A 12223-nucleotide genomic window follows, 5' to 3' on the forward strand; every position below is an offset into this window, starting at 1 on the left:
TCTGTGTGTGTCCTTTTGTGTCCTGCCACAGATGTTATCATCAATATTTTAGAGAACTCGGCAACTTTTACTGCGTGGCGGTGTCAGGGATGGCTCTGAATGACCTCAACAACCTGACCAGGAACCAGGCCTACCTCTACCTCTGCTACTGGCGTCCTGCTGCGCCCATTCCTGTTCCTCTCTCGCCTCACTGCGAGGAGCTGGAATGGACGCAGTAGGACTCCACAGGAGAGGGAGACAAATGCAGATTTTGTAGGGAGGGGTTTCCATATACACCCTTCAACTATATAACACATCATATTATATACACACCCATATTCCCACATTAGAAATCACACTCCAAATCAGAGTACCTCTCCCTTATTAAAATTTATACCATAGAGCTGCCTCCCCACTCACAAAAATCATACTCTATATCTTTAATTTACCATCCATCATTAAAAAACATACCCCAAATCTGCAATACCCCAAGTCACTGATTAAAAACCCTCTTACATATCAGAATGTCTAAATCTCTAATCATAACCTGACTGCCTTTGGTTGGTCCCGCCATCTCTCAGCATTTCTCTTGAGTCTTGTCGCCTGCAGTTCCTGCGTTCTGATTGGTGGGTTCAAGCAATCCACCAATCAGTGTGTGAATACATCCCGCCACTGTGATTGGTGGATAACTGGAGCCATTAACCAATCAGCATTGCGCAGCTGCACCCCCACAGACTGCACTGCAGCCTAACAGAGTGGCCGTATGCCAGATGCAGCAAATGCAGTGCAAATAAAACAGTGCATTTGGAGGTGAGTGACAGCTACCAGCTCCTGCCACCAGCTACCTGGCCAGTCCATCCGGCAGCCACTGTACCTGTTCTGTTCCCACCTTCCAGAGAGCCATGTGTAGGGTCTGCCTCCAAAAGACTGAGGAGCTGGGATGGGGGTGTGTCATCTTGCTGCCAGTTCCTCGGGCTGGGCTGACTGTACATTGGTGGCTGGCCCCAGCTCACCAATCTGCAGCATCAATACAAGACTTTCACACTGCGGTGGCTGTGACTATGTGTTACGGTTGGGGGGGGTTATCACCCTGATTGCCCCGCTCCTGGATCCACCACTCTTAGAGAAGATTCACAATTGAATCATAACAGGAACATGAAGCTCAGGAGAGTATAGTGAATTGGTTGTTTAAGAGTCAATTGATAATCAATACATAAAGAGTCAATTGATAAAACAATCGATTGAGAAGGAGTTGTGAGGATTTGATGGCTCCTGACTGGAGTGTGGCCTTAAGGGCTTATATATGCTTGGTTGGTAGCAGCCTTGACTAGCTGGTAATGCACTTGGCTAGATGCAGCCTGAATACCTGGTATGCACTTGGCTAGATGCAGCCTCTATAGCTGGTATGCACTTGGCTAGTTGCAGTCTTGAGGACTGGTATGCACTTGGCTAGTTGCAGCCTGAATGGCTGGTATGCACTTGGCTAGTTGCAGTCTTGAGGACTGGTATGCACTTGGCTAGTTGCAGCTTGTATAGCTGGTATGCACTGAGGGATATCAGGAATTGCTGTAAAAATGTATTGCTTGCATGAATATACAGACAATGAATTGCAATGGAAATGGAGGAGTTGCAAATTGGATATAGTGCACATAGCACTGAATAGCAGTCAAGACAGCTGGGTGTTTATTTAGCTGATTGTCCACACAGCCACAGAAAAGCTGCTGAGAGTGCTGGAATGAATAAACAAAAGTTCACAGAACTGAAGTGCAGCAGACACTGTTAAAGTACTTGCTGGGAATCCACACAGACACTGAAATGTGGCAGACTCTGCTCTGTTGACACTTGCAGGTAGATCACAGACACTGGGCATGAGGAGCTGGAACACATAGGAGGATAACCTCTCACTAGAATCGGAAGCCACAACAAACTTAATAGCCGGCATGGAGTGAAGGGCTGACTGTAACTTATGCGATGCAGGATCCAATCAAAGGCATTTCCTGCAGAGAGCCCTTCCTAATGACTGCAAGTGTGCCCATGAACTGTACACACAGACAAGACATGATAAATTAAACTTCTTTAGCACAGACTTTACTGTACGGTTGAATCTTTCCACTAAGCCATCCATTTGAGGATGATATACTGAGGTTCTGACAGATTTAATTTTTAACAACTTTAACCTTTTTAGGTACAACCACAACTAAATTGAATTTATAGACTTTAGACGGTAGTTCATTCGGACCCACTAAATCAACCCTTATTTTTACAAAGGGGACCCCTAGAATTGGGAGCGGGATCAGCGGGGCAGGAGACGGTCAGTTTACTGACATCTTTTGACACTCTGAACAGCCAGAACAGAACCATGAGACCTCAGCATAAACACCTGGTCAATAGAACCAGGAGGTTATTCTCTCTACATCTTATCCCGTCCCAAATGACCACCCCCAAGGAACTGCATTGGCTAAAACCAGAACCTGCTTTCTGAAAGGACCTGGAACAACCAACTGTCGTATCACCTCCTCCGTTTGTTTGTGCTTGTCTAGTCAATAAAAAACCTCTATAAGCAACACAAAATGGGGATATTTTACTTATGTTACATTGACTATAGGACACCATCAACTGAAAAAAGAACCTGTTCAAAGGCCCTTTTTTAAAGCAGGATCTTCTCGTTGGGCCTTTTTTAAATCAGGCTGAGGCACATTGGGAAGTGTTAAGACCTCTTCATTAATACTGCTTAATTGAACCTCTGCATTATTCCCCATGCTACAAGAATTAGGAAGGCTGCTAGACATATCAGTGTTCCTAAACCTCTCCACATTACCTTGGACATCAGCATGCATAGGCACATTAGTAATGAAAGGTTCATCAGAATTATCAGATACATTGACCTGAACAGGAACATCAGCATTTACAGGCACATTTCGAGCAGTAGTATTATGGGAAAAGACCTTTTGTCAAAACAAAACACCATGAGCAAGCCAGTCTCTGTGATCTTTTCTCCTTTGTTTCTTCGATTTAGGAGCCTTTACCCGAGACAGAAACAAATCAGGGGAGAAGGGAAATGTCTCTCCATGGGTTGCTGCAGGCACCTGCTCCTCTGGTAAAACAAAAGCATGGAAGTGAGGCCAGTCACAACCTATTAGCACAGGGGCTGGTAACCAAGGACACACACCCACACATAGTTTGGCAGTCTTTCCCCTGATTATCAAAGGGACCATGGCAACAGGAAAGGCCTGAACATCTCCATGCACACAACAGATACGGGCTAGTTCGTGAGGCAACAACAACTCTGGGGACAACAAATCCCTTTGTATCAGCATAGTAGCAGAGCCAGAGTCCACCAAGCCCTCAACCAATCTATTCCTGACTTGACACCGGAAAAAGAGCTATCCATCTGTGGACATGCCCATTCTTGATGCCCACCTTGGCCACATGAGGACCACACTTGAGCTGGAATTATTGGGGAAGCCCTCAACTCTGGAACTCCATCTTCTGAAAAATGGGTGGTCATCAACTTCCCCATAGAGCTACTTCTGGGCTGAAAACACTCTTTACGTGAAGAGAAGGGCAAAGCTGTGGGCCTCACTTTCCCCGGAGCCATCGTCTGCGAGGGGTACTGGTACCTATTCGAATCTATACATGGGGCACCTTATCCCGAGACAATGCCCGCTGTAATTAAAGAAGAAATGTTCTCCATTCCATTCTGCACCAGCAAGGCATTTTTCACTAGCCAGATAGCGGAATCCATATTCTCAACTTGATGCAGCTGGACCCAGCAAGCAACTTTGGCAGGGAGAAGCACAATAAACTGTTCCAGAGTGACCAACTCTACCAGCCAGGTAGAATTATATTGCTCCAGCTGCAGCCATTTAACTGCAAGGTCGGCCAGTTTATGGGCCAGCACGCGTGGCCTTCCATCAGGATCATAGGACACAGACCTGAATTTCCGCTGATATGCTTCTGAATAGAGACCAAACTGATCCACTATGGCAGTGTTCACTCGGTCATATATTTTTGCATCTTCCAGGGAGAGGGTGGCGTATGCAGCTTGGGCCTCCCCCATTAGCAGAGGGGCAATCCGTATGGCCCAGCAATCTTTGGCCATTGCTTACAAGGTAGCAACCCTTTCAAAAGTGGTAAGAAAGGCCTCCACATCATCTGAGGCCTGCATTTTGGGGAGTACTGGAGCAGTTACCACTGCTTGCTGCTGTTTAAAGAAGTCCAACATTTGTTCCAAAATGGCTTCCATGGTGGAACACACACAGGACACACTTTATCTCTTTTCTTGCACCACAATGTAGCAGGTATGTTCCAGATGACCAATGGGAGACTGAGATGTTGCAAACAAGTAAGCTTTTATTCCAGGCTTGAAAAGGCAGAGCCAGTGTAATGGATTTTTACATAAGGCAAACACAGTTCAGGAATAATAGTTCAGCTTACATGAGACAGCACTTAAAATGAGCAGAGTATTTACAGCACAGTCAGGGTTCAGATTGTCCAGCATAGAGAGAGCTGCTGAAGGCGCAACCTCTCCTTCACATTCCCCCAGACTAACTCAACTCTACAGGTTTTTATACCTTAGCTGGTCTTAATTGAGGTAAAGGTGTGGTCCCTCCCTGGCTACAGGAGGTTAACCCTTTCCTCAGAATGTGGGAGAGACCCACTCTGTCACAGGCGGTATGCAATTAAATCTCTCCTGCTCAATGGTACCGGTTTTTCTCTGTTGTTGCCAGCAAATTCTGCAGTGAGACATTTTTCTCTACCTACCGTACAGCAGGTGTTTATTGAGCATGTGTTGAGCACATAGGCGTCTTTATAATGGGTGCAAGGTGTGCTGTGCACACAGGCCACTGGGTCCAGGGGGGTCCACACCGCACACCCTGCACCCACTGGTAATTATACTGACCTCTCCACTGATTCCCGTACTGGCGCTGCAGAGCAGCAAACACTGTCTGGGAAAATGGCGGCGCCCTTTTTCCCAGTGATCTGCGTATGCGCAGAAAAAAAGATGTCCCCGGGAAAGTAGGCGTGGGCGCCATTTTTCCAGAGACCCGTGCATGCGCTGTAGATTCTGGCATGAAGCCACAATATATAGCACTTAGTGCCACGCTGAGCCACCGACAGAGAGGAGGGGTCCCAAACGGAGGCTGCACACAGGCCCCCTCCTCTCTTAAAACACCCCTGGTTGAGCATGTATGGCTACAGGTCTGCGCATGCTCACTGTGTGGTCTATGGTATATGCCAGAGGTTCCCAAACCCCGCCAATACAGTCTAGATTTTAAAGATATACATGCTTGAGCCCAGATAGTCAAATCGCATTGACTGTGGTACTAATTAAGTCACCTATGCTCCAGCATTCATATCCTTAAAACCTGGACTTTAATGTGGGAGTTTGGGAACCTCTGGTATATGTGGTTTTCTCACACAACAAAATGAGTTGCTATCAAACTGTCAGAAGGGAAATTACGGATATTGCCTCAATATGGGGGAGATATATCAAATTTTGGAGAGAGTTAAAGTGGAGAAGTTGCCAAATGCTACCAATCAGCTTCTACCTGTCATTCATATAGCACAGTCTTTAAAATGACAGAAGCTGATTGGTTGTATTGGGCAACTACCCCATTTTATTTCTCTCCAAGGCTTAATACATTTACGCTTATGTCTCCATGTGAGCAGTACCATTTGCCAAGGTGCAGTCATTCTACATACAGTGTAAAGATGTGTCATGTGATCTGTCTGCCACAGGCATAGGAGGCTTCTTGACACAATAGGTCCCTCCCCTGTATCTGAATTGTAGATATTTGTATTGATAGTAGATAGGTTTGAGAGCATCTCAGCAGCATAAACATATGCCAAGGAGGCTGTCCCCTTTGTATTAATGCATTGCTATAGCCCCAGATTATAGCGTAGCTGTACTAAGCCTTGGAGAGAGATAAAGTGGAGATAAAGTACCAGCCAATCAGCTCCTAATTGACATTTTTCAAACACAGCATGTAAAATCACAGTTTGGAGCTGACTGGTTTGTACTTTATCTCTTTCGACTTTATCTCTCTACAAAGCTTAGTACATCTCCCCCATTGTGATATAACTAAAGACTGAGGATTGTTGTCTATATAATATATTTTATTATTATATTTGGCATTATGGAGATTTATCAGCTATTATTAGTTATTACCGAGCCTATTATTGCCTCATCCATAATACTGAGACTGCATGCTGAGGGAAGAGGGGAGGAGCAATGAGCCAGCCAGTGAGGGATCAGTGTCAGTATACTGTTTTCTCTGCATAATGCCAACCTGAGATGGAGAAAAGTTTTCTATCCAGAGAGCTGATTATTAATTTGTTCCTTGCATCATAACTTGCATCAAGCAACTCTTTTCATAGCTCGGAACACAATAACATTACCTGTAGAAGACTATGGTCAGTTGCAGATAAATATGATTCTGCATTCGAAAATCACTTAATAAATTGGAGAAAGGCTTTCCTGGTAAAAAAACAAAAATAAATTGTCCTTTTCTCTAGAATTGCTGCTTCTCTGTTTGGTAAGTAGACCCCAATTCACAAATATAGCACTCAATACCATACCTACTAACCATCCTATGACTGTTCTTCCTGACACAGACAGGGATGGAGGGATCATTCATGCCCACTATTGTGTGGCTACACCCTTATTGCAATATTAACAAAATAGTAAATAATCATTGCAACTAACAAACTGACACCTGGTCCATGTCCTGTGCCATTCAGGCTGGAGCATAAGGCGCCATTCAGAGAACATTTATAAAGCTTGTCAGCACAGTAAAAATGTACAGCTTTTTGTTCATTAAATTCCTGCTGTTCCAATACTGAACATTTTTTTTCAATGAATACATATGGGAATGTCATAGACACTTCTTTAAGGAACATCCTTGGAAAGAAGAACATCTCTTGAGAAATCAATTTGCCATTTCATGCATTTTTTAACAATGTTGCAGGCAGGGGAAAAGAACATGCCGGTGTAGATATAGCCTACAGTAAGTGTGTTATTAGAATAAATGAATGTTACAATTTGTATTAATGTTATGAAGATTCTAGACACTATTTCTTAATCTGTATTGGGAAAAGATATAAGATCACACAGAACTACTTAATTACCTAAGGTAACATTTCCCTGAAGTTGTGAAAGTTTGAGGTTCTCACGTAGTTCAGAAGAAATTCTTAATTTGACAAAGAAAAACACACTTTGAAAAAAAAAAAATGCTTTATTATGACAATATGGGAACTATTTAACAAATGCAGGAGATATTTCTCAATGGGGATTGCCAGTTTATCAAGCAGCTCTTCTTAGTTTTAAGAATTTCTATCTGGAAGGTGTGTGGGACAAAGGAGGAGTTGGCTTAGTTAGCATATGACGAGCCTTCTTTCAGTGACATCAGAGGAGCGGAGTTAATAAAAGTCTTGTGCTCCCATCATATCAGGGTTAATTTTGAGCTGTCCCAGACCTGGTCTTACTGGGAAGTCGGTCCCACCCTCCTAGGTAAAAGAAGCAGGCACAGCTGAAATAGGTATCTCCTATAAGTGACTATTCTGTATTAACTACCCTTATCATTATGCACAGTTTTTGAATTTGTATGCTTATCTTGAAACTTTTTTTTTATTAATCATACTATTATTTAGATCTGTAAGCATTGTACATCTATATAGATGAATCTGACTGCTGATTTCATTTGCACGCATCAATGTCCAACCTAATATGTCCTTCATTACACCAGCAAACAGTTTAACAGTGCACTTAAAATCACTGACACAATCATCGGCGCACGAAACCTGCACAGCATGCGCGTATACCGCCGATCTTCCCTCAGCAGCTGATGGAACTCCTCATCCAGCATGCATCGTGGCATTACTAGCAGCGTGCACCCACCTGATTGTATAGTCTCCTGTGGAGGAGAAGCTACAGTTTCAAGTAAACATAAGAGAGAGTGTCGAGAGGCAGAAGAGGAAAATTGCAGAGAGGCAGGAGAGACTGAGGACAAAAATATACTCTCAATATGATATATGCTCACTGATTCTTGAATGCAATCTTCTGGTAGGTGTTCCTCAGGATACTCAGAAAGGGTTACAGAAAAAGAATATAGTGCCTATTGTCACATATGGTGAATCGGACAAAATAAATCTTACAGAATCGTACTCACCCTTTATAAATGTGATATTCGCCTTAGACATTCATTTATAATACCGATTTCTGTTGATTTAATGTTATCTCATTTACTTTATACAGGAAAGACTCAGGAGCAGACTGGACAGAAAGGCAAGTGAAAGGAGGAAAAACACCAGGGTAGACAAGGGGAAAAGGGGGGGGGGGGGGAGGATTTAAAGCAAAATGTATGTGAGAAATAAAGAAGGAAATGACAAAAATGGTAAAGTGTTAGAGGAAAAAGAAATAGTCAGAGGGAGGACAGAGATGGGAAAGAGATAGCTAGGGAAGGGAAAGATGGATGGAGTAAAAGGGGGAGGAAGGAAAGAGGGGGGAACACTGGGGAAGGTGGGGGGATACAGTGAGGAAAGAGAAGAAGAAACTCAGCCAATACTTTGTGACCAAATAGAAAAGCATAACTTTTTTTGTTTATACAACAAACACAATTATAAAGAAATTAGCAATTGAAACAATAGAAGATACGTAAAGTTATTTAATACAGGTCAATTACAGGATAAGTTTTAAAATTAAGATGCCAGTCGATCCAACTAGATTTTTATATTTTAATTTCCAATTTAATAAGTTTATGCCCTTGTTGCTGTATGCAGATTTATAGCCTGTTTAAAAGAGACTTTGTTTTTGCATGTTAACTAGTTATTATTATTATTATTACCAGTTATTTATATAGCGCACACTTATTCCGCAGCGCTTTACAGAGAATATTTGGCCATTCACATCCGTCCCTGCCCCAGTGGTGCTTATAGTCTATATTCCCTATAACATGTACACACACACACACACACTAAGGGTCATTTCTTTTTTGTTGGGAGCCAATTAACCTACCAATATATTTTTAGAGTGTGGGAGGAAACCGGACCACCCGGAGGAAACCCAGGATCAGGGGAGGAATGGGGATGAATAGGTACTATATTGTCCCAGTGTTCTTGATAGATGTTAAATTCTTATCCTGCTTCTCCTTAAGTTGTGAAGTAGTTGTGCAGTGGGGAGCTCCCTGTTATGGATGTCTATGTGATTTCTCTATGAGTCAGCTGGATTACAACACTGATGTACTGTAGTGTCAGGCCGCTGGGACCTGTCGGTACTTACCCTTCCTTGCTGGGCGGGATTATATAACCATGTTAGGTAGAATTACCATACCTACCTCATATAAGAGATTACCCAACCATTTTATTATATTAATTCATTTATTTAATCCTTTTCCCCCGGTTCCTTTTGTGTGACCCTCACCATCTATCCCATTCTGTCCATTAAACCTAACCACACCCTCCATAGAGGAAAACCCAATTAAACAATAGAAACAATTAACTCAGGAGTTACTTAAAAGGAGATCTCTATGGAACTAGACCACACACCTTGAAAAAGGCTAAAGGAAGCCAAAATGCGTTGGTACATGTTACATCCACAAACCAGCAAAGCCGGCTGTCATCAGGGAGCACAAAACTCAGCATATAACAAAAGCTAACTATTTTCTTACTATGTTAAAACTAAGATTTTATTAAAATTAATTACTGTACAAAACAATTTTTGACTGCACCATTTTATTGAAAGAGAGATATACACACAGGATGAGGGCTGTGGTACAATATTATTAATTCAAAAATACGTAGATTAGAGGGTGGTTACCTCCCGTATCTATAGCTGCTCCCACCACAAGAACAAGAGGTCTTTAGAGTGCCTAGACACACAAAAAACACTTGACCTATTCTTCCAAAAGTTGCTGCAAATGTGCTTTAATTGTAAGATGCTGCTACGCAGTATACCAAATCAATTATGGGAGTTGCACCAGAATCAAAGAGTTGAATTAAAACTTCCAGGTCTTAATTTCCATAGTGTTTTTTTTAAATCAGCAGGGAAAGCTGGACTATGTTTGGGATTTATAACAACATCAAGACAGGACACTAGATCTAGGGTTTGCTCTGGGAAACAACATTTTAGGTTTCCAATGACAACATCAGCAAACTGATGCTTGGTGCCAAATGTAATAGTTTAGAAAATATGAGAGTTTAGCAGTAAACTCTCACCCTTTTTAAACTCGGCCAATGTAATAGAGTCCAAGAACATGCAAACTCGCATATTTTTAGACTAAAAAAACTCTCACGATTTAAACGCTCAACCAGATGTTTTCCCATTTTGAAGATAAAACTCGACCAATGCTAAACTCTCACATTTTCAAACTCTCACCCTATTACATATGGCACCAGCTGTTTGAACTTCTAATTTCTATGAAGCAGTTAGTGCTGTTTTAATATCGTTTCCAGCACTAATTGAAGCGTTAGAACATATTGCTGAGAAAAACAGGAATGTAAATGCTGCTAAAGCCAAAGGACTACTTGTAACTTGTTATCCTGCTCTTCTTTCTATCATTTCAGGTATCTTGGAGCCCATAACAATATGTATCAGAATAGAAATGTTTTGTTTTCAAAAATCAAACTAATGGTTCACAGCTGTATATATGCAATAGAGGGTTAAAAAACTGTCAGGGGCTACATGAATTAAAATATTAATTAAAATATCGTGAAGACTGTCATTATATAAGTGTAGATGAAGATGATGACCTGGGACTCAGTGAAAAATTCTCCTACCGGGGTGTAATTTTTGGGGTTTAAAAAAAATGGCCTTAGATTACCCCAAAATCAACTATTTCTTTGCTTTATGCACCCCAAATTTAGAGTATTTATTTTTTTTTAAAAACAATTGCCTTTTATAATTTTTAATTTTTTTTAAAGACACCCCAAAAGCATCTACTTTCCTACTTTAAAAAAATAAATAAAAAAAATCAGTACAAAAGTAAATGAAAAAAATGTGCTCCTTTTAAATTATTTTTTAAACTTTTCTTTAAATGCTCAAATCAGCCATTTAATTTTAAAACTGTGTAAATACTTTCAGTACTTTTGTTATGCCCACTAACAGCTTTCTGTATGATTCTGCAAACAAAATTGTAACATTTTTAGTGGTCCAGAAAGGTCACTCCACTTTTTCGTGCACTTCTCTCACATACATAGGTGTCAAAACGAGGGGGGGGGGTGCAAGGGGGTGGCTCGGATTGACCCCTCTGTGCAGCACAGTGGCAGTAGGTAAACTTTATTTAATTTTTGTTTTAATTGCAGGCCCAGGGTTGAGTGGGGTGGATATATAACTTATTTTAGATTTCATGCTCTGGCACATGAAACTCTGCCCCCCACAAATAATCTTATCTGCAACATACAGACTTGTGTCCTTACTTGAAGCAGATAATGCTGCCAGCTAATTGACTGACGCCTCCTGGTAACAGTGGCCTGCTGATCAGGATGCTCTCATTGATGCTGACACCATTCCGCTTGACTGTCCTGCTGATCCACTTGACTGCCCTGCTGGTCAGGATGCCCCCACACTGACGCCACTCTCTGCTTGACTGACCATGATCGGGATGCCCCGCAATGGATGCTGACATGGCCTCTTCTCCACAGTGTGACTGGCCTGCAGCTCAGTAATCAGAATATTCTGGATGGCCACTGGCACCTCTTCGCGCTGTGGCATGCTGATCGGGAACCAGTATACACTGACACCTCTCCCTCCACTGGCCTGCTGATTAGTATCTCTGCTCAACTGAACACAGACTCCTTCGGTCACAGCATCGCTCTCGTCATCTTTAGATCCTGAGTGCGATGCGGTCCCCATTGACGGTAATGGGGACCTGGCACTTCTTTTATGGCTTCAGAAAAGCCTTGCAGGCATTGCTGAGTCCCCATGTCATGCACATGCACAGACGAACCATCACACATGCGCATTACACCGGAGCCCCGTCGCTGGCAGCATTAGGCCCATCGGAGAACCTCGCAGACGAGGAGGACTTCGCAGGAGGTATTGGATACCAGTGGATTTTTGTTTGTATCACAGTGATACTAAATGAAAAATTGTGCTGGTATTTGCCTTCGTTGATAAATGAGGGCCAATATTTTAATTAATGACAACAAAAATTAATGCACAGGCTTCCCCAACTGAGAGTGGAACACTGTTTGTGTGAAATGAGTGTGCTCTTCAGTACATAATCACTTTTAAAACAGTTTTGCA

This window comes from Taudactylus pleione, unplaced genomic scaffold (assembly GCF_031769625.1).
Source record: "Taudactylus pleione unplaced genomic scaffold, aTauple2 ptg000041l, whole genome shotgun sequence".
In the NCBI taxonomy this organism is placed as follows: Eukaryota; Metazoa; Chordata; class Amphibia; order Anura; family Myobatrachidae; genus Taudactylus; species Taudactylus pleione.